Here is a 27,937-nt window from a genome sequence, read left to right as displayed (position 1 = left end):
CTGTAACACTCTAATATACCCCACACCCCTCACTGTAACACTCTCTGATATATCCCACACCCCTCACTGTAACGCACTGATATACCCCACACCCCTCACTGTAACACACTGATGTACCCCACACCCCTCACTGTAACACACTCTGATATACCCCACACCCCTCACTGTAACACTCTGATATACCCCACACCCCTCACTGTAACACTCTCTGATATACCCCACACCCCTCACTGTAACGCACTGATATACCCCACACCCCTCACTGTAACTCTCTGATATACCCCACACCCCTCACTGTAACACTCTCTGATATACCCCACACCCCTCACTGTAACACTCTCAGATATACCCCACACTCCTCACTATCACACTCTCTGATATACCCCACACCCCTCTCTGTAACACTCTCTGATATACCCCACAGCCCTCACTGTAACACACTGATATACCCCACACCCCTCTCTGTAACACTCTCTGATATACCTCACACCCCTCACTGTAAAACTCTCCAAGAAACGCCACACCCCTCACTGTAACACTCTCTGATATACCCCACACCCCTCACTGTAACACTCTCTGATATACCCCACACCCCTCACTGAAACACTCTCTGATATACACCACACCCCTCACGGGAACACTCTCTGATATACACCACACCCCTCACAGTATCACTCTGATATACCCCACACCCCTCACTGTAACACTCTCTGATATACCCCACACCCCTCACTGTAACACTCTGATATGCCCCACACCCATCACTATAACACTCTGATATGCCTCACACCCATCACTATTCCACTCTCTGATATACCCCACACCCCTCACTGTAACACTCTCTGATATACCCCATACCCCTCACTGTAACACTCAGATATACCCCAAACCCCTCACTGTAACACTCTCTGATATACCCCACACCCCTCACGGGAAAAATCTGATATACCCCACTCCCCTCACTGTAACACTCTCTGATATACCCCACACCCCTCACTGTAACACTCTCTGATATACCCCACACCCCTCACGGGAACAATCTGATATACCCCAGAACCCCCACGGGAACACTCTGATATACCCCACACCCCTCACTGTAACACTCTCTGATATACCCCACACCCCTCACTGTAACACTCTCTGATATACCCCACACCCCTCACTGTAACACTCTCTGATATACCCCACACCCTTCATTGTAACACACTGATATACCCCACACCCCTCACTGTAACAATCTGATATACACCGCACTCCTCACTGTAACACTCTCTGATATACCCCACAGCCCTCACTGTAACACACTGATATACCCCACACCCCTCACTGTAAAACTCTCTGATAGACCCCACACCCCTCACTTTAACACTCTGATATACCCCACACCCCTCACTGTAACACTCTGATAGACTCCACACCCCTCACTGTAACACTCTGATATACCCCACAACCCTCACTTTAACACCATCTGATATATCCCACACCCCTCACTGTAACACCCGCTGATATACCCCACACCACTCACTGTAACACTCTCTGATATACCCCACACCCCTCACTGTAACACTCTGGTATACCCCGCACCCCTCACTGTAACACTCTCTGATATACCCCACACCCCTCACTGTAACACTCTCTGATATATCCCACACCCCTCACTGTAACACTCTCTGATATACACCACACCCCTCACTGTAACACTCTCTGATATACACCACACCCCTCACTGTAACACTCTCTGATATATCCCACACTGCTCACTGTAACACTCTCTGATATACCCCACACCTCTCACTGTAACACTCTGATATACCCCACACCCCTCACTGTAACACTCTCTGATATACCCCACACCCCTCACTGTAACTCTCTGATATACCCCACACCCCTCACTGTAACACTCTCTGACATACCCCACACCCCTCAATGTAACACTCTCTGATATACCCCACACCCCTCACTGTAACACTCTGATATACCCCACACCCCTCACTGTAACACTCTGATATACCCCACACCACTCACTGTAACACTCTGATATACCCACACCCCTCACTTTAACCCTCTGATATACCCCACACCCCTCACTGTAACACTCTGATATTCCCCACACCCCTCACTGTAACACTCTGATATACCCCACACCCCTCACTGTAACACTCTGATATACCCCACACCCCTCACTGTAACACTTTGATATACCCCACACCCCTCACTGTAACCCTCTGATATCCCCCACACCCCTCACTGTAACCCTCTGATATACTCCACACCCCTCACTGTAACACTCTCAGATGTACCCCACACCCCTCAATGTAACACTCTGATATACCCCACACCCCTCTCTGTAACCCTCTGATATACCCCACACCCCTCACTGTAACACTCTGATATACCCCACACCCCTCACTGTAACCCACTGATATACTCCACACCCCTCACTGTAACACTCTCTGATATACCCCACACCCCTCACTGTGACCCTCTGATATACCCCACACCCCACACTGTAACGCTCTCTGATATACCCCACACCCCTCACTGTAACCCTCTGATATACCCCACACCCCACACTGTAACACTCTCTGCTATACCCCACACCCCTCACTGTAACACTCTGATATACCCCACATCTCTCACTGTAACACGCTGATATACGCCACACCCCTCACTGTAACACTCTGATATACCCCACACCCATCACTGGAACACTCTCTGATATGCCCCACACCCCTCACTGTAACACTCTGATATACCCCACACCCCTCACTGTAACACTCTGATATACCCCACACCCCTCACTGTAACACTCTGATATACCCCATACCACTCTCTGTAACACTCTGATATACCCCACACCCCTCACTGTAACACTCTGATAAACCCCACAACCCTCACTGTAACACTCTCTGATATACCCCACACCCCTCACTATAACACTCTGATAGACTCCACACCCCTCACTGTAACACTCTCTGATATTCCCCACACCCCTCAATGTATCACTCTCCAAGAAACCACACACCCCTCACTGTAACACACTCTGATATACCCCACACCCCTCACTGTAACACTCTCTGATATACCCCACACCCCTCACGGGAACACTCTGATGTATCCCACACCCCTCACTGTAACACACTGATGTACCCCACACCCCTCACTGTAACACACTCTGATATACCCCACACCCCTCACTGTAACACTCTAATATACCCCACACCCCTCACTGTAACACTCTCTGATATACCCCACACCCCTCACTGTAACGCACTGATATACCCCACACCCCTCACTGTAACACACTGATGTACCCCACACCCCTCACTGTAACACACTCTGATATACCCCACACCCCTCATTGTAACACTCTGATATACCCCACACCCCTCACTGTAACACTCTCTGATATACCCCACACCCCTCACTGTAACGCACTGATATACCCCACACCCCTCACTGTAACTCTCTGATATACCCCACACCCCTCACTGTAACACTCTCTGATATACCCCACACCCCTCACTGTAACACTCTCAGATATACCCCACACTCCTCACTATCACACTCTCTGATATACCCCACACCCCTCTCTGTAACACTCTCTGATATACCCCACAGCCCTCACTGTAACACACTGATATACCCCACACCCCTCTCTGTAACACTCTCTGATATACCTCACACCCCTCACTGTAAAACTCTCCAAGAAACCCCACACCTCTCACTGTAACACTCTCTGATATACCCCACACCCCTCATTGTAACACTCTCTGATATACCCCACACCCCTCACTGAAACACTCTCTGATATACACCACACCCCTCACGGGAACACTCTCTGATATACCCCACACCCCTCACAGTATCACTCTGATATACCCCACACCCCTCACTGTAACACTCTCTGATATACCCCACACCCCTCACTGTAACACTCTGATATGCCCCACACCCATCACTATAACACTCTGATATGCCTCACACCCATCACTATTCCACTCTCTGATATACCCCACACCCCTCACTGTAACACTCTCTGATATACCCCATACCCCTCACTGTAACACTCAGATATACCCCACACCCCTCACTGTAACACTCTCTGATATACCCCACACCCCTCACGGGAAAAATCTGATATACCCCACTCCCCTCACTGTAACACTCTCTGATATACCCCACACCCCTCACTGTAACACTCTCTGATATACCCCACACCCCTCACTGTAACACTCTCTGATATACCCCACACCCCTCACGGGAACAATCTGATATACCCCAGAACCCCCACGGGAACACTCTGATATACCCCACACCCCTCACTGTAACACTCTCTGATATACCCCACACCCCTCACTGTAACACTCTCTGATATACCCCACACCCCTCACTGTAACACTCTCTGATATACCCCACACCCTTCACTGTAACACACTGATCTACCCCACACCCCTCACTGTAACACTCTGATATACACCGCACTCCTCACTGTAACACTCTCTGATATACCCCACAGCCCTCACTGTAACACACTGATATACCCCACACCCCTCACTGTAAAACTCTCTGATAGACCCCACACCCCTCACTTTAACACTCTGATATACCCCACACCCCTCACTGTAACACTCTCTGATATACCCCACACCCCTCACTGTAACACTCTGATATACCCCACAACCCTCACTGTAACACTCTGCTGTACCCCACACCCCTCACTGTAACCCTCTCTGATATACTCCACACCCCTCACTGTAACACTCTGATATACCCCATACCACTCTCTGTAACACTCTGATATACCCCACACCCCTCACTGTAACACTCTGATAAACCCCACAACCCTCACTGTAACACTCTCTGATATACCCCACACCCCTCACTATAACACTCTGATAGACTCCACACCCCTCACTGTAACACTCTCTGATATTCCCCACACCCCTCAATGTATCACTCTCCAAGAAACCACACACCCCTCACTGTAACACACTCTGATATACCCCACACCCCTCACTGTAACACTCTCTGATATACCCCACACCCCTCACGGGAACACTCTGATGTATCCCACACCCCTCACTGTAACACACTGATGTACCCCACACCCCTCACTGTAACACACTCTGATATACCCCACACCCCTCACTGTAACACTCTAATATACCCCACACCCCTCACTGTAACACTCTCTGATATACCCCACACCCCTCACTGTAACGCACTGATATACCCCACACCCCTCACTGTAACACACTGATGTACCCCACACCCCTCACTGTAACACACTCTGATATACCCCACACCCCTCATTGTAACACTCTGATATACCCCACACCCCTCACTGTAACACTCTCTGATATACCCCACACCCCTCACTGTAACGCACTGATATACCCCACACCCCTCACTGTAACTCTCTGATATACCCCACACCCCTCACTGTAACACTCTCTGATATACCCCACACCCCTCACTGTAACACTCTCAGATATACCCCACACTCCTCACTATCACACTCTCTGATATACCCCACACCCCTCTCTGTAACACTCTCTGATATACCCCACAGCCCTCACTGTAACACACTGATATACCCCACACCCCTCTCTGTAACACTCTCTGATATACCTCACTCCCCTCACTGTAAAACTCTCCAAGAAACCCCACACCTCTCACTGTAACACTCTCTGATATACCCCACACCCCTCACTGTAACACTCTCTGATATACCCCACACCCCTCACTGAAACTCTCTCTGATATACACCACACCCCTCACGGGAACACTCTCTGATATACCCCACACCCCTCACAGTATCACTCTGATATACCCCACACCCCTCACTGTAACACTCTCTGATATACCCCACACCCCTCACTGTAACACTCTGATATGCCCCACACCCATCACTATAACACTCTGATATGCCTCACACCCATCACTATTCCACTCTCTGATATACCCCACACCCCTCACTGTAACACTCTCTGATATACCCCATACCCCTCACTGTAACACTCAGATATACCCCACACCCCTCACTGTAACACTCTCTGATATACCCCACACCCCTCACGGGAAAAATCTGATATACCCCACTCCCCTCACTGTAACACTCTCTGATATACCCCACACCCCTCACTGTAACACTCTCTGATATACCCCACACCCCTCACTGTAACACTCTCTGATATACCCCACACCCCTCACGGGAACAATCTGATATACCCCAGAACCCCCACGGGAACACTCTGATATACCCCACACCCCTCACTGTAACACTCTCTGATATACCCCACACCCCTCACTGTAACACTCTCTGATATACCCCACACCCCTCACTGTAACACTCTCTGATATACCCCACACCCTTCACTGTAACACACTGATCTACCCCACACCCCTCACTGTAACACTCTGATATACACCGCACTCCTCACTGTAACACTCTCTGATATACCCCACAGCCCTCACTGTAACACACTGATATACCCCACACCCCTCACTGTAAAACTCTCTGATAGACCCCACACCCCTCACTTTAACACTCTGATATACCCCACACCCCTCACTGTAACACTCTCTGATATACCCCACACCCCTCACTGTAACACTCTGATATACCCCACAACCCTCACTGTAACACTCTGCTGTACCCCACACCCCTCACTGTAACCCTCTCTGATATACTCCACACCCCTCACTGTAACACTCTGATGTACCCCACATCCCTCACTGTAACACTCTGATATACCCCAGACCCCTCACTGTAACACTCTCTGATATACCCCACACCCATCACTGTAACACTCACTGATATACCCCACACACCTCACTGTAACACTCTGATATACCCCACACCACTCACTGTAACACTCTGATATACCCCACAACCCTCACTGTAACCCTCTGATATACCCCACACCCCTCACTGTAACACTCTCTTATTCCCCACACCCCTCACTGTAACACTCGGATATACCCCACACCCCTCACTGTAACACTCTGATCTACCCCACACCCCTCACTGTAACACTCTGATATACCCCACACCCCTCACTGTAACACTCTGATAAACCCCGCAACCCTCACTGTAACACTCTCTGATATACCCCACACCCCCACTGTAACACTCTGATATACCCCACACCCCTCACTGTAACACTCTGATATACCCCACACCCCTGACTGTAACACTCTATGATATACCACACAGCCCTCACTGTAACACTCTCTGATATACCCCACAGCCCTCACTGTAACACACTGATATACCCCACACCCCTCACTGTAACACTCTGATATACCCCACACCCCTGCCTGTAACACTCTGATATACGCCACACCCCTCACTGTAACACTCTCTGATATACCCCACACCCCTCACTGTAACACACTGATATACCCCACACCCCTCACTGTAACACTCTCTGATATACCCCACACCCCTCACTGTATCACTCCGATATACCCCACAACACTCACTGTAACACTCTGATGTACCCGACACCCCTCACTGTAACCCTCTCTGATATACTCCACACCCCTCACTGTAACACTCTGATGTACCCCACACCCGTCACTGTAACACTCTCTGATATACTCCACATACCTCACTGTAACACTCTCTGATATACCCCACACCCCTCACTGTAACACTCTCTGATATACCCCACACCCCTCACTGTATCACTCTGATATACCCCACACCCCTCACTGTAACACACTCTGATATACCCCACACCCCTCACTGTAACACTCTGATATACCCCACACCCTTCACTATAACACTCTGATATATCCCACACCCCTCACTGTAACCCTCTCTGATATACCTCACACCCCTCACTGTACCAATCTGATATACCTCACACCCCTCACTGTAACACTCTCTGATATACCCCACACCCCTCACTGTAACACTCTCTGATATACCCCACACCCCTCACTGTCACACTCTCTGATATACCCCACACCCCTCACAATAACACACTGATATACCCCACACTCCTCACTGTAACACTCTCTGATATACCCCCCAACCCCCACTGTTACACTCTCTGATATACCCCACCCCCTCACTGTAATACTCTGATAGACTCCACACCCCTCACTGTAAAACTCTGATATACCCCACACCCCTCACTGTAACACCCTCTGATATATCCCACACCCCTCACTGTAACACCCGCTGATATACCCCACACCACTCAATGTAACACTCTCTGATATACCCCACACCCCTCACTGTAACACTCTGATATACCCCACACCCCTCACTGTAACACTCTGATATACCCCACCCCCTCACTGTAACACACTGATATACCCCACACCCCTCACTGTAACACTCTCTGATATACACCACACCCCTCACTGTAACACTCTGATATACCCCACAACCCTCACTGTAACACTCTGATGTACCCCACACCCCTCACTGCAACCCTCTCTGGTATACTCCACACCCCTCACTGTAACACTCTGATGTACCCCACACCCCTCACTGGAACACTCTGATGTACCCCACCCGCCTCACTGCACCACTCTGATATACCCCACACCCCTCACTGTAACACTCTCTGATATACCCCACAACACTCACTCTAACACACTCTGATATACCCCACACCCCTCACTGTAACACTCTCTGATATACTCCACATCCCTCACTGTAACACTCTCTGATATACCCCACACCCCTTACTGTAACACTCTGATATACCCCACACCCCTCACTGTAACACTCTCTGATATACCCCACACCCCTCACTGTAACACTCTGATGTACCCCACACCCGTCACTGTAACACTCTCTGATATACCCCACACCCCTCACTGTAACCCTCTCTGATATACTCCACATACCTCACTGTAACAATCTCTGATATACCCAACACCCCTCACTGTAACACTCTGATATACCCCACACCCCTCACTGTAACACTCTCTGATATACCCCACACCCCTCACTGTATCACTCTGATATGCCCCACACCCCTCACTGTAACACACTCTGATATACCCCACACCCCTCACTGTAACACTCTGATATACCCCACACCCTTCACTATAACACTCTGATATATCCCACACCCCTCACTGTAAGCCTCTCTGATATACCTCACACCCCTCACTGTACCAATCTGATATACCTCACACCCCTCACTGTAACACTCTCTGATATACCCCACACCGCTCACTGTCACACTCTCTGATATACCCCACACCCCTCACAATAACACACTGATATACCCCACAATCCTCACTGTAACACTCTCTGAAATACCCCCCAACCCCCACTGTTACACTCTCTGATATACCCCACCCCTCACTGTAATACTCTGATAGACTCCACACCCCTCACTGTAAAACTCTGATGTACCCCACACCCCTCACTGTAACACCCTCTGATATATCCCACACCCCACACTGTAACACCCGCTGATATACCCCACACCACTCAATGTAACACTCTCTGATATACCCCACACCCCTCACTGTAACACTCTGATATACCCCACACCCCTCACTGTAACACTCTGATATACCCCACCCCCCACTGTAACACACTGATATACCCCACACCCCTCACTGTAACACTCTCTGATATACACCACACCCCTCACTGTAACACTCTGATATACCACACAACCCTCACTGTAACACTCTGATGTACCCCACACCCCTCACTGTAACACTCTGATGTACCCCACACCCCTCACTGCAACCCTCTCTGATATACTCCAAACCCCTCACTGTAACACTCTGATGTATCCCACACCCCTCACTGGAACACTCTGATGTACCCCACCCCCCTCACTGGAACACTCTGATATACCCCACACCCCTCACTGTAACACTCTTTGATATACCCCACAACACTCACTCTAACACACTCTGATATACCCCACACCCCTCACTGTAACACTCTCTGATATACTCCACATCCCTCACTGTAACACTCTCTGATATACCCCACACCCCTTACTGTAACACTCTAATATACCCCACATCCCCACTGTAACACTCTGATATACCCCACACCCCTCACTGTAACACTCTGATATACCCCACACCCCTGACTGTAACACTCTATGATATACCACACACCCCTCACTGTAACATTCTCTGATATACCCCACAGCCCTCACTGTAACACACTGATATACCCCACACCCCTCACTGTAACACTCTGATATACCCCACACCCCTGCCTGTAACACTCTGATATACGCCACACCCCTCACTGTAACACTCTCTGATATACCCCACACCCCTCACTGTAACACACTGATATACCCCACACCCCTCACTGTAACACTCTCGGTTATACCCCACACCCCTCACTGTATCACTCCGATATACCCCACAACACTCACTGTAACACTCTGATGTACCCGACACCCCTCACTGTAACCCTCTCTGATATACCCCACAACCCGCACTGTAACACTCTGATGTACCCCACACCCGTCACTGTAACACTCTCTGATATACCCCACACCCCTCACTGTAACCCTCTCTGATATACTCCACATACCTCACTGTAACACTCTCTGATATACCCCACACCCCTCACTGTAACACTCTCTGATATACCCCACACCCCTCACTGTATCACTCTGATATACCCCACACCCCTCACTGTAACACACTCTGATATACCCCACACCCCTCACTGTAACACTCTGATATACCCTACACCCTTCACTATAACACTCTGATATATCCCACACCCCTCACTGTAACCCTCTTTGATATACCTCACACCCCTCACTGTACCAATCTGATATACCTCACACCCCTCACTGTAACACTCTCTGATATACCCCACACCCCTCACTGTAACACCATCTGATATACCCCACACCCCTCACTGTCACACTCTCTGATATACCCCACACCCCTCACAATAACACACTGATATACCCCACACTCCTCACTGTAACACTCTCTGATATACCCCCCAACCCCCACTGTTACACTCTCTGATATACCCCACCCCCTCACTGTAATACTCTGATAGACTCCACACCCCACACTGTAAAACTCTGATATACCCCACACCCCTCACTGTAACACCCTCTGATATATCCCACACCCCTCACTGTAACACCCGCTGATATACCCCACACCACTCAATGTAACACTCTCTGATATACCCCACACCCCTCACTGTAACACTCTGATATACCCCACACCCCTCACTGTAACACTCTGATATACCCAAACCCCCTCACTGTAACACACTGATATACCCCACACCCCTCACTGTAACACTCTCTGATAGACACCACACCCCTCACTGTAACACTCTGATATACCCCACAACCCTCACTGTAACACTCTGATGTACCCCACACCCCTCACTGCAACCCTCTCTGATATACTCCACACCCCTCACTGTAACACTCTCTGATATACCCCACAACACTCACTCTAACACACTCTGATATACCCCACACCCCTCACTGTAACACTCTCTGATATACACCACACTCCTCACTGTAACACTCTCTGATATCCTCCCCAACCCCCACTGTTACACTCTCTGATATACCCCACCCTCTCACTGTAACACTCTAATAGACTCTACACCCCTCACAGTAACACTCGCTGATATACCCCACACCCCTCACTATAACACTCTGATAGACTCCACACCCCTCACTGTTACACTCTCTGATATTCCCCACACCCCTCACTGTATCACTCTCCAAGAAACCCCACACCCCTCACTGTAACACACTCTGATATACCCCACACCCCTCACTGTAACACTCTCTGATATACCCCACACCCCTCACGGGAACACTCTGATGTATCCCACACCCCTCACTGTAACACACTGATGTACTCCACACCCCTCACTGTAACACACTCTGATGTACCCCACACCCCTCACTGTAACACTCTGATATACCCCACACCCCTCACTGTAACACTCTCTGATATACCCCACACCCATCACTGTAACGCACTGATATACCCCACACCCCTCACTGTAACACTCTCTGATATACCGCACACCCCTCACTGTAACACTCTGATATACCCCACACCCCTCACTGTAACACTCTCAGATATACCCCACACTCCTCACTATCACACTCACTGATATACCCCACACCCCTCACTGTAACACTCTCTGATATACCTCACACCCCTCACTGTAAAACTCTCCAAGAAACCCCACACCCCTCTCTGTAACACTCTCTGATATACCCCACACCCCTCACTGTAACACTCTCTGATATACACCACACCCCTCACTGTAACACTCTGTGATATACCCCACACCCCTCACTGAAACACTCTATGATATACCCCACACCCCTCACGGGAACACTCTCTGATATACCCCACACCCCTCACTGTATCACTCTGATATACCCCACAGCCCTCACTGTAACACTCTCTGATATACCCCACACCCATCACTGTAACACTCTGATATGCCCCACACCCATCACTATAACACTCTGATATGCCTCACACCCATCACTATTCCACTCTCTGATATACCCCACACCCCTCACTGTAACACTCTCTGATATACCCCATACCCCTCACTGTAACACTCAGATATACCCCACACCCCTCACTGTAACACTCTCTGATATACCCCACACCCCTCACTGTAACACTCTCTGATATACCCCACACCCCTCACGGGAACAATCTGATATACCCGACAACCCCCACGGGAACACTCTGATATACCCCACACCCCTCACTGTAACACTCTGATATACCCAACACCACTCACAGGAACACTCTGATATACCCCACACCCCTCACTGTAACACTCTCTGATATACCACACACCACTCACTCTAACATACTCTGATATAACCCACACCGCTCACAGTAACACTCTCTGATATATTCCACATACCTCACTGTAACACTTTCTGATATACCCCACACCCCTCACTGTAACAGTCTGATATACCCCACACCCCTCACTGTAACACTCTCAGATATACCCCACACCCCTCACTGTATCACTCTGATATACCCCACACCCCTCACTGTAACACTCTCTGATATACCCCACACCGCTCACTGTAACACTCTGATATACCCCACACCCCTCACTATAACACTCTGATATACCCCACACCCCGCACTGTAACCTCTCTGATATACCTCACACACCTCTCTGTACCAATCTGATATACCTCACACCCCTCACTGTAACACTCTCTGATATACCCCACACCCCTCACTGTAACACTCTCTGATATACCCCGCACCCCTCACTGTCACACTCTCTGATATACCCAACACCTCTCACTATAACACTCTGATATACCCCACACTCCTCACTGTAACATTCTCTCATATACCTCCCAATCCCCACTGTTACACTCTCTGATATACCCCACCCCCCTCACTGTAACACTCTGATAGACTCCACACCCCTCACTGTAACGCTCGCTGATATACCCCACAACCCTCACTATAACACTCTGATAGACTCCACACCCCTCACTGTAACACTCTGATATACCCCACACCCCTCGCTGTAACACCATCTGATATATCCCACACCCCTCACTGTAACACCCGCTAATATACCCCACACCACTCACTGTAACACTCTCTGATATACCCCACACCGCTCACTGTAACACTCTGGTATACCCCACACCCCTCACTGTAACACTCTCTGATATACCCCACACCCCTCACTGTAACACTCTCTGATATATCCCACACCCCTCACTGTAACACTCTCTGATATATCACACATCGCTCACAGTAACACTCTCTGATATACCCCACACCTCTCACTGTAACACTCAGATATACCCCACACCCCTCACTGTAACACTCTCTGACAGACCCCACACCCCTCACTGTAACACTCTCTGATATACCCCACGCCCCTCACTGTAACACACTGATATACCCCAGACCCCTCACTGTAACACTCTCTGATATACCCCACACCCCTCACTGTAACACTCTCTGATATACCCCACACACCCCACTGTAACACTCTGATATACCCCACACCACTCACTGTAACACTCTGATATACCCCACACCCCTCACTGTAACCCTCTGATATACCCCACACCCCTCACTGTAACACTCTGATATACCCCACACCCCTCACTGTAACACTCTGATATACCCCACACCCCTCACTGTAACACTCTGATATACCCCACACCCCTCACTGTAACACTTTGATATACCCCACACCCCTCACTGTAACCCTCTGATATCCCCCACACCCCTCCCTGTAACCCTCTGATATACTCCACACCCCTCACTGTAACACTCTCTGATATACCCCACACCCCTCAGTGTAACACGCTCTGATATTCCCCACACCCCTCACTGTATCACTCTCCAAGAAACGCCACACCCCTCACTGTAACACTCTGATATACCCCACACCCCTCACTGTAACACTCTCTGATATACCCCACACCCCTCACTGTAACACACTGATATTCCCCACACCCCTCGCTGTAACACTCTCTGATATACCCCACACCCCTCACTGTAACACTCTCTGATCTACCCCACAGCGCTCACTGTAACACTCTGATATACCCCACACCCCTCACTGTAACACTCTGATAAACCCCACACCCCTCACTGTAACACTCTCTGATATATCCCACACCCCTCACTGTAACACTCTGATACACCCCACATCCCTCACTGTAACACTCTCCAATACACCCCACACCCCTCACTGTAACACTCTCTGATATATCCCACACCCCTCACTGTAACACTCTCTGATATACCCCACACCCCTCACTGTAACACACTCTGATATACCCCACACCCCTCACTGTAACACTCTCTGATCTCCTCCACACCCCTCACTGTAACACTCTCTGATATACCCCACACCCCTCACAGTAACACTCTGATCTACCCCACACCCCTCACTGTAACACTCTCTGATATACCCCAGACCCCTCACTGTAACACTCTGATATACCCCACACCCCTCACTGTAACTTTCTCCAATACACCCCACACCCTTCACTGTAACACTCTCTGACATACCCCACACCCCTCACTGTAACACACTGTGATATACCCCACACCCCTTACTGTAACACTCTCTGATATACCCCACACCGCACACTGTAACACACTCAGATATACCCCACACCCCTCACTGTAACACTCTCTGATATACCCCACACCCCTCACTGTAACACTCTGATATACCCCACACCCCTCACTGTAACACTCTCTGATATACCCCACACCCCTCACGGGAACACTCTGATGTACCCCACACCCCTCACTGTAACACTCTGATATACCGCACACCCCTCACTGTAACACTCTCTGATATACCCCACACCCCTCACTGTAACACTCTCTGATATACACCACACCCCTCACTGTAACACTCTGATATAACCCACACCCCTCACTGTAACACTCTCTGATATAGCCCACACCCCTCACTGTAACACCTGATATACCCCACACCCCTCACTTTAACACTCTCTGATATACCCCACACCCCTCACTGTAACACTCTGATATACTCCACACCCCTCACTGTAACACTCTCTGATACACCCCACACCCCTCACTGTAACACTCTGATATACCCCACACCCCTCACTGTAACACTCTCTGATATAACCCACATCCCTCACTGTAACACACTGATATTCCACACACCCCTCACTGTAACACTCTCTGATATACCCCACACCCCTCACTGTAACACTCTCTGATCTACCCCACACCGCTCACTGTAACACTCTGATATACCCCACACCCCTCACTGTAACACTCTGATATACCCCACACCCCTCACTGATACTCTCTGATATATCCCACACACCTCACTGTAACACTCTGATATACCCCACACCCCTCACTGTAACACTCTGATATACCCCACACCCCTCACTGGAACACACTGATATACCCCACACCCCTCACTGTAACACTCTCTGATATATCCCACACCCCTCACCGTAACACTCTCTGATATACCCCACACCCCTCACTGTAACACTCTGATATACCCCACACCCCTCACTGGAACACACTGATATACCCCACACCCCTCACTGTAACACTCTCTGATATACCCCACACCCCTCACTGTAACACTCTGATATACCCTACACCCCTCACTGTAACACTCTCTGATATACCCCACACCGCTCACTGTAACACTCTGATATACCCCACACCCCTCACTGTATCACTCGCTGATATACCCCACAGCCCTCACTGTAACACTCTGATATACCCTACACCCCTCACTGTAACACTCTCTGATATACCCCACACCGCTCACTGGAACACTCTGATATACCCCACACCCCTCACTGTATCACTCGCTGATATACCCCACACCCCTCACTGTAACACTCTGATATACCCCACACCCTTCACTGTAACACTTTGATATACCCCACACCCCTCACTGTAACACTCTCTGATATACCCCACACCCCTCACTGTAACACTCTCTGATATACCCCACACCCCTCACTGTAACACTCTGATATACCCCACACCCTTCACTGTAACACTTTGATATACCCGACACCCCTCACTGTAACACTCTCTGATATACACCACACCCCTCACTGTAACATTCTCTGATATACCCCACCCCTCTCACTGTAACACTCTCTGATATATCCCACACCCCTCACTGTAACACCCTCTGATATACCCCACACCCCTCATTGGAACCCTCTGATATACCCCACACCCCTCACTGTAACACTCTCTGATATACCCCACACCCTTCACTGTAACACTTTGATATACCCCACACCCCTCACTGTAACACTCTCTGATATACACCACACCCCTCACTGTAACATTCTCTGATATACCCCACACCTCTCACTGTAACACTCTCTGATATACCCCACACCACTCACTGTAACACTCTGTTATACCCCACACCCCTCACTGTAACACCCTCTGATATACCCCACACCCCTCACTGTAACACTCTCTGATATACCCCTCACTGGAACACTCTGATATACCCCACACCCCTCACTGTAACACTCTGATATACCCCACACCCCTCACTGAAACACTCTGATATACCCCACACCCCTCTCTGTAACACTCTGATATACCCCACACCCCTCACTGTAACACTCTGATATACCCCACACCCCTCACTGGAACACTCTGATATGCCCCACACCCCTCACTGTAACACTCTGATATACCCCACACCCCTCAATGTAACACTCTGATATACCCCTCACTGTAACACTCTCTGATATACCCCACACCTCTCACTGTAACACTCTGATATACCCCTCACCCCTCACTGTAACACTCTCCGATATACCCCACACCCCTCACTGTAACACTCTGATATACCCCACACACCTCACTGTAACACTCTGATATACCCCACACCCCTCACTGTAACACTCTCTGATATACCCCACACCCTTCACTGTAACACTTTGATATACCCCACACCCCTCACTGTAACACTCTCTGATATACACCACACCCCTCACTGTAACATTCTCTGATATACCCCACACCTCTCACTGTAACACTCTCTGATATACCCCACACCACTCACTGTAACACTCTGTTATACCCCACACCCCTCACTGTAACACCCTCTGATATACCCCACACCCCTCACTGTAACACTCTCTGATATACCCCTCACTGGAACACTCTGATATACCCCACACCCCTCACTGTAACACTCTGATATACCCCACACCCCTCACTGTAACACTCTGATATACCCCACACCCCTCACTGAAACACTCTGATATACCCCACACCCCTCTCTGTAACACTCTGATATACGCCACACCCCTCACTGTAACACTCTGATATACCCCACACCCCTCACTGGAACACTCTGATATGCCCCACACCCCTCACTGTAACACTCTGATATACCCCACACCCCTCAATGTAACACTCTGATATACCCCTCACTGTAACACTCTCTGATATACCCCACACCTCTCACTATAACACTCTGATATAACCCTCACCCCTCACTGTAACACTCTCCGATATACCCCACACCCCTCACTGTAACACTCTGATATACCCCACACACCTCACTGTAACACTCTGATATACCCCACACCCCTCACTGTAACACTCTGATATACCCCACACCCCTCACTGTAACACTCTCTGATATACCCCACACCCCTCACTGTAACACTCTCTGATATACCCCACACCCCTCACTGAAACACTCTGATATACCCCACACCCCTCACTGTAACACTCTGATATACCCCACACCCCTCACTGTAACACTCTTATATACCCCTCACTGTAACACTCTCCGATATACCCCACACCCCTCATTGTAACACTCTGATATACCCCACACACCTCACTGTAACACTCTGATATACCCCACACACCTCACTGTAACACTCTGATATACCCCACACCCCTCACTGGAACACACTGATATACCCTACACCCCTCACTGTAACACTCTCTGATATACCCCACACCCCTCACTGTAACACTCTGATATACCCTACACCCCTCACTGTAACACTCTCTGATATACCCCACACCCCTCACTGTAACACTCGCTGATATACCCCACACCCCTCACTGTAACACTCTGATATACCCCACACCCTTCACTGTAACACTTTGATATACCCCACACCCCTCACTGTAACACTCTCTGATATACCCCACACCCCTCACTGTAACACTCTCTGATATACCCCACACCCCTCACTGTAACACTCTGATATACCCCACACCCTTCACTGTAACACTTTGATATACCCCACACCCCTCACTGTAACACTCTCTGATATACACCACACCCCTCACTGTAACATTCTCTGATATACCCCACACCTCTCACTGTAACACTCTCTGATATACCCCACACCACTCACTGTAACACTCTGATATACCCCACACCCCTCACTGTAACACCCTCTGATATACCCCACACCCCTCACTGGAACACTCTGATATACCCCACACCCCTCACTGTAACACTCTCTGATATACCCCACACCCTTCACTGCAACACTTTGATATACCCCACACCCCTCACTGTAACACTCTCTGATATACACCACACCCCTCACTGTAACATTCTCTGATATACCCCACACCTCTCACTGTAACACTCTCTGATATACCCCACACCACTCACTGTAACACTCTGTTATACCCCACACCCCTCACTGTAACACCCTCTGATATACCCCACACCCCTCACTGTAACACTCTCTGATATGCCCCTCACTGGAACACTCTGATATACCCCACACCCCTCACTGTAACACTCTGATATACCCCACACCCCTCACTGTAACACTCTGATATACCCCACACCCCTCACTGAAACACTCTAATATACCCCACGCCCCTCTCTGTAACACTCTGATATACCCCACACCCCTCACTGGAACACACTGATATACCCTACACCCCTCACTGTAACACTCTCTGATATACCCCACACCCCTCACTGTAACACTCTGATATACCCTACACCCCTCACTGTAACACTCTCTGATATACCCCACACCCCTCACTGTAACACTCGCTGATATACCCCACACCCCTCACTGTAACACTCTGATATACCCCACACCCTTCACTGTAACACTTTGATATACCCCACACCCCTCACTGTAACACTCTCTGATATACCCCACACCCCTCACTGTAACACTCTCTGATATACCCCACACCCCTCACTGTAACACTCTGATATACCCCACACCCTTCACTGTAACACTTTGATATACCCCACACCCCTCACTGTAACACTCTCTGATATACACCACACCCCTCACTGTAACATTCTCTGATATACCCCACACCTCTCACTGTTACACTCTCTGATATACCCCACACCACTCACTGTAACACTCTGTTATACCCCACACCCCTCACTGTAACACCCTCTGATATACCCCACACCCCTCACTGTAACACTCTCTGATATGCCCCTCACTGGAACACTCTGATATACCCCACACCCCTCACTGTAACACTCTGATATACCCCACACCCCTCACTGTAACACTCTGATATACCCCACACCCCTCACTGAAACACTCTAATATACCCCACGCCCCTCTCTGTAACACTCTGATATACCCCACACCCCTCACTGTAACACTCTGATATACCCCACACCCCTCACTGTAACACTCTGATATACCCCACACCCCTCACTGTAACACTCTCTGATATACCCCACACCCCTCAATGTAACACTCTCTGATATACCCCACACCCCTCACTGTAACACTCTCTGATATACCCCACACCCCTCACTGGAACACTCTGATATACCCCACACCCCTCACTGTAACACTCTGATATACCCCACACCCCTCACTGTAACACTCTGATATACCCCTCACTGTAACACTCTCTGATATACTCCACACCTCTCACTGTAACACTCTGATATACCCCTCACCCCTCACTGTAACACTCTCCGATATACCCCACACCCCTCACTGTAACACTCTGATATACCCCACACACCTCACCGTAACACTCTGATATACCCCACACCCCTCACTGTAACACTCTGATATACCCCACACCCCTCACTGTAACACTCTCTGATATACCCCCCACCCCTTACTGTAACACTCTCTGATATACTCCATAGAACATAGAACAATACAGCGCAGTACAGGCTCTTCGGCCCACGATGTTGCACCGAAACAAAAGCCATCTAACCTACACTATGCCATTATCATCCATATGTTTATCCAATAAACTTTTAAATGCCCTCAATGTTGGCGAGTTCAGTACTGTAGCAGGTAGGGCATTCCACGGCCTCACTACTCTTTGCGTAAAGAACCTACCTCTGACCTCTGTCCTATATCTATTACCCCTCAGTTTAAAGTTATGTCCCCTCGTGCCAGCCATATCCATCCGCGGGAGAAGGCTCTCACTGTCCACATCCCTCACTGTAACACTCTCTGATATACCCCACAACCCTCACTGTAACACTCTCTGATATACTCCACACCTCTCACTGTAACACTCTGATAGACCCCACACCCCTCACTGTAACACTCTCTGATATACCCCACACCCCTCACTGTAACACTCTGATATACCCCACACCCCTCACTGTAACACACTCTGATATACCCCACACCCCTCACTGTAACACTCTCTGATATACCCACACCCCTCTCTGTAACACTCTGATATACAACACACCCCTCACTATAACACTCTCTGATATACCCCACACCCCTTACTGTAACACTCTCTGATATACTCCACATCCCTCACTGTAACACTCTCTGATATACCCCACACCCCTCACTGTAACACTCTCTGATATACCCCACACCCCTCACTGTAACACTCTGATATACCCCACACCCCTCACTGTAACACTGTCTGATATACCCCACACCACTCACTGTAACACTCTCTGATATAGCCCACACCCCTCACTGTAACACTCTCTGATATACCCCACACCCCTCACTGTAACACTCTCTGATATACCCCACACCCCTCACTGTAACACTCTCTGATATACCCCACACCCCTCACTGTAACACTCTGATATACCCCACACCCCTCACTGTAACACTCTCTGATATACCCCACACCCCTCACTGTAACACTCTCTGATATACCCCACACCCATCACTGTAACACTCTCTGATATACCCCACACCCCTCACTGTAACACTCTCTGATATACCCCACACACCCCACTGTAACACTCTCCGATACACCACACACCCCTCACTGTAACACACTGATATACCCCACACCCCTCACTGTAACACTCGCTGATATACCCCACACCCCTCACTATAACACTCTGATATACCCCACACCACTCACTGTAACACTCTGATATACCCCACACCCCTCACTGTAACACTCTCTGATATACCCCACACCTTTCACTGTAACACTCTCTGATATACCCCACACCCCTCACTGTAACACTCTCTGATATACCCCTCACTGGAACACTCTGATATACCCCACACCCCTCACTGTAACACTCTGATATACCCCACACCCCTCACTGTAACACTCTGATATACCCCACACCCCTCACTGTAACACTCTGATATACCCCACACCCCTCTCTGTAACACTCTGATATACCCCACACCCCTCACTGTAACACTCTGATAGACCCCACACCCCTCACTGTAACACTCTGATATACCCCACACCCCTCACTGTAACACTATCTGATATACCCCACACCCCTCACTGTAACACTCTCTGATATACCCCACACCCCTCACTGTAACACTCGCTGATATACCCCACACCACTCACTATAACACTCTGATATACCCCACACCCCTCACTGTAACACTCTGATATACCCCTCACTGTAACACTCTCTGATATACTCCACACCTCTCACTGTAACACTCTGATATACCCCTCACCCCTCACTGTAACACTCTCCGATATACCCCACACCCCTCACTGTAACACTCTGATATACCCCACACACCTCACTGTAACACTCTGATATACCCCACACCCCTCACTGTAACACTCTGATATACCCCACACCCCTCACTGTAACACTCTCTGATATACCCCCCACCCCTTACTGTAACACTCTCTGATATACTCCATCGAACATAGAACAATACAGCGCAGTACAGGCCCTTCGGCCCACGATGTTGCACCGAAACAAAAGCCATCTAACCTACACTATGCCATTATCATCCATATGTTTATCCAATAAACTTTTAAATGCCCTCAATGTTGGCGAGTTCAGTACTGTAGCAGGTAGGGCATTCCACGGCCTCACTACTCTTTGCGTAAAGAACCTACCTCTGACCTCTGTCCTATATCTATTACCCCTCAGTTTAAAGTTATGTCCCCTCGTGCCAGCCATATCCATCCGCGGGAGAAGGCTCTCACTGTCCACATCCCTCACTGTAACACTCTCTGATATACCCCACAACCCTCACTGTAACACTCTCTGATATACTCCACACCTCTCACTGTAACACTATGATAGACCCCACACCCCTCACTGTAACACTCTCTGATATACCCCACACCCCTCACTGTAACACTCTGATATACCCCACACCCCTCACTGTAACACACTCTGATATACCCCACACCCCTCACTGTAACACTCTCTGATATACCCACACCCCTCTCTGTAACACTCTGATATACAACACACCCCTCACTGTAACACTCTCTGATATACCCCACACCCCTTACTGTAACACTCTCTGATATACTCCACATCCCTCACTGTAACACTCTCTGATATACCCCACACCCCTCACTGTAACACTCTCTGATATACCCCACACCCCTCACTGTAACACTCTGATATACCCCACACCCCTCACTGTAACACTGTCTGATATACCCCACACCCCTCACTGTAACACTCTCTGATATACCCCACACCCCTCACTGTAACACTCTCTGATATACCCCACACCCCTCACTGTAACACTCTCTGATATACCCCACACCCCTCACTGTAACACTCTCTGATATACCCCACACCCCTCACTGTAACACTCTGATATACCCCACACCCCTCACTGTAACACTCTCTGATATACCCCACACCCCTCACTGTAACACTCTCTGATATACCCCACACCCATCACTGTAACACTCTCTGATATACCCCACACCCCTCACTGTAACACTCTCTGATATACCCCCCACACCCCACTGTAACACTCTCCGATACACCACACACCCCTCACTGTAACACACTGATATACCCCACACCCCTCACTGTAACACTCGCTGATATACCCCACACCCCTCACTATAACACTCTGATATACCCCTCACTGTAACACTCTGATATACCCCACACCCCTCACTGTAACACTCTGATATACCCCGCACCGCTCACTGTAACACACTGATATACCCCACACCCCTCACTGTAACACTCTCTGATATACCCCACACCCCTCACTGTAACACTCTCTGATATACCCCACACCCCTCACTGTAACACTCTCTGATATACCCCACACCCCTCACTGTAACACTCTCTGATATACCCCACACCCCTCACTGTAACACTCTGATATACCCCACACCCCTCACTGTAACACTCTCTGATATACCCCACACCCCTCACTGTAACACTCTCTGATATACCCCACACCCATCACTGTAACACTCTCTGATATACCCCACACCCCTCACTGTAACACTCTCTGATATACCCCCCACACCCCACTGTAACACTCTCCGATACACCACACACCCCTCACTGTAACACACTGATATACCCCACACCCCTCACTGTAACACTCGCTGATATACCCCACACCCCTCACTATAACACTCTGATATACCCCTCACTGTAACACTCTGATATACCCCACACCCCTCACTGTAACACTCTGATATACCCCGCACCCCTCACTGTAACACACTGATATACCCCACACCCCTCACTGTAACACTCGCTGATATACCCCACACCCCTCACTATAACACTCTGATATACCCCACACCCCTCACTGTAACACTCTGATATACCCCACACCCCTCACTGTAACACTCTCTGATATACTCCACACCCCTCAATGTAACACTCTCTGATTTACCCCCACCCCTCACTGTAACACTCTGATATACCCCACAACCCTCACTGTGACACTCTCTGATATACCCCACACCCCTCACTGTAACACTCTCTGATATACCCCAGACCCCTCACTGTAACACTCTCTGATATACCCCACACCCCTCACTGTAACACTCTGATATACCCCACACCACTCACTGTAACACTATGATATACCCCACACCCCTCACTGTAACACTCTCTGATATACCCCACACCCCTCACTGTAACACTCTGGTATACCCCACACCACTCACTGTAACACTCTGATATACCCCGCACCCCTCACTGTAACACACTGATATACCCCTCACCCCTCACTGTAACACTCGCTGATATACCCCACACCCCTCACTATAACACTCTGATATACCCCACACCCCTCACTGTAACACTCTGATATACCCCACACCCCTCACTGTAACACTCTCTGATATACTCCACACCCCTCAATGTAACACTCTCTGATTTACCCCCACCCCTCACTGTAACACTCTGATATACCCCACAACCCTCACTGTGACACTCTCTGATATACCCCACACCCCTCACTGTAACACTCTCTGATATACCCCAGACCCCTCACTGTAACACTCTCTGATATACCCCACACCCCTCACTGTAACACTCTGATATACCCCACACCACTCACTGTAACACTCTGATATACCCCACACCCCTCACTGTAACACTCTCTGATATACCCCACACCTTTCACTGTAACACTCTCTGATATACCCCACACCCCTCACTGTAACACTCTCTGATATACCCCTCACTGGAACACTCTGATATACCCCACACCCCTCACTGTAACACTCTGATATACCCCACACCCCTCACTGTAACACTCTGATATACCCCACACCCCTCACTGTAACACTCTGATATACCCCACACCCCTCTCTGTAACACTCTGATATACCCCACACCCCTCACTGTAACACTCTGATAGACCCCACACCCCTCACTGTAACACTCTGATATACCCCACACCCCTCACTGTAACACTATCTGATATACCCCACACCCCTCACTGTAACACTCTCTGATATACCCCACACCCCTCACTGTAACACTCGCTGATATACCCCACACCACTCACTATAACACTCTGATATACCCCACACCCCTCACTGTAACACTCTGATATACCCCTCACTGTAACACTCTCTGATATACTCCACACCTCTCACTGTAACACTCTGATATACCCCTCACCCCTCACTGTAACACTCTCCGATATACCCCACACCCCTCACTGTAACACTCTGATATACCCCACACACCTCACTGTAACACTCTGATATACCCCACACCCCTCACTGTAACACTCTGATATACCCCACACCCCTCACTGTAACACTCTCTGATATACCCCCCACCCCTTACTGTAACACTCTCTGATATACTCCATAGAACATAGAACAATACAGCGCAGTACAGGCCCTTCGGCCCACGATGTTGCACCGAAACAAAAGCCATCTAACCTACACTATGCCATTATCATCCATATGTTTATCCAATAAACTTTTAAATGCCCTCAATGTTGGCGAGTTCAGTACTGTAGCAGGTAGGGCATTCCACGGCCTCACTACTCTTTGCGTAAAGAACCTACCTCTGACCTCTGTCCTATATCTATTACCCCTCAGTTTAAAGTTATGTCCCCTCGTGCCAGCCATATCCATCCGCGGGAGAAGGCTCTCACTGTCCACATCCCTCACTGTAACACTCTCTGATATACCCCACAACCCTCACTGTAACACTCTCTGATATACTCCACACCTCTCACTGTAACACTCTGATAGACCCCACACCCCTCACTGTAACACTCTCTGATATACCCCACACCCTTCACTGTAACACTCTGATATACCCCACACCCCTCACTGTAACACACTCTGATATACCCCACACCCCTCACTGTAACACTCTCTGATATACCCACACCCCTCTCTGTAACACTCTGATATACAACACACCCCTCACTGTAACACTCTCTGATATACCCCACACCCCTTACTGTAACACTCTCTGATATACTCCACATCCCTCACTGTAACACTCTCTGATATACCCCACACCCCTCACTGTTACACTCTCTGATATACCCCACACCCCTCACTGTAACACTCTGATATACCCCACACCCCTCACTGTAACACTGTCTGATATACCCCACACCCCTCACTGTAACACTCTCTGATATACCCCACACCCCTCACTGTAACACTCTCTGATATACCCCACACCCCTCACTGTAACACTCTCTGATATACCCCACACCCCTCACTGTAACACTCTCTGATATACCCCACACCCCTCACTGTAACACTCTGATATACCCCACACCCCTCACTGTAACACTCTCTGATATACCCCACACCCCTCACTGTAACACTCTCTGATATACCCCACACCCATCACTGTAACACTCTCTGATATACCCCACACCCCTCACTGTAACACTCTCTGATATACCCCCCACACCCCACTGTAACACTCTCCGATACACCACACACCCCTCACTGTAACACACTGATATACCCCACACCCCTCACTGTAACACTCGCTGATATACCCCACACCCCTCACTATAACACTCTGATATACCCCTCACTGTAACACTCTGATATACCCCACACCCCTCACTGTAACACTCTGATATACCCCGCACCCCTCACTGTAACACACTGATATACCCCACACCCCTCACTGTAACACTCTCTGATATACCCCACACCCCTCACTGTAACACTCTCTGATATACCCCACACCCCTCACTGTAACACTCTCTGATATACCCCACACCCCTCACTGTAACACTCTCTGATATACCCCACACCCCTCACTGTAACACTCTGATATACCCCACACCCCTCACTGTAACACTCTCTGATATACCCCACACCCCTCACTGTAACACTCTCTGATATACCCCACACCCATCACTGTAACACTCTCTGATATACCCCACACCCCTCACTGTAACACTCTCTGATATACCCCACACACCCCACTGTAACACTCTCCGATACACCACACACCCCTCACTGTAACACACTGATATACCCCACACCCCTCACTGTAACACTCGCTGATATACCCCACACCCCTCACTATAACACTCTGATATACCCCTCACTGTAACACTCTGATATACCCCACACCCCTCACTGTAACACTCTGATATACCCCGCACCCCTCACTGTAACACACTGATATACCCCACACCCCTCACTGTAACACTCGCTGATATACCCCACACCCCTCACTATAACACTCTGATATACCCCACACCCCTCACTG

The sequence above is a fragment of the Scyliorhinus torazame genome, chromosome 5, assembly GCF_047496885.1.
Source record: "Scyliorhinus torazame isolate Kashiwa2021f chromosome 5, sScyTor2.1, whole genome shotgun sequence".
In the NCBI taxonomy this organism is placed as follows: domain Eukaryota; kingdom Metazoa; phylum Chordata; class Chondrichthyes; order Carcharhiniformes; family Scyliorhinidae; genus Scyliorhinus; species Scyliorhinus torazame.
Note: the sequence above shows the minus strand (reverse complement) of the source record.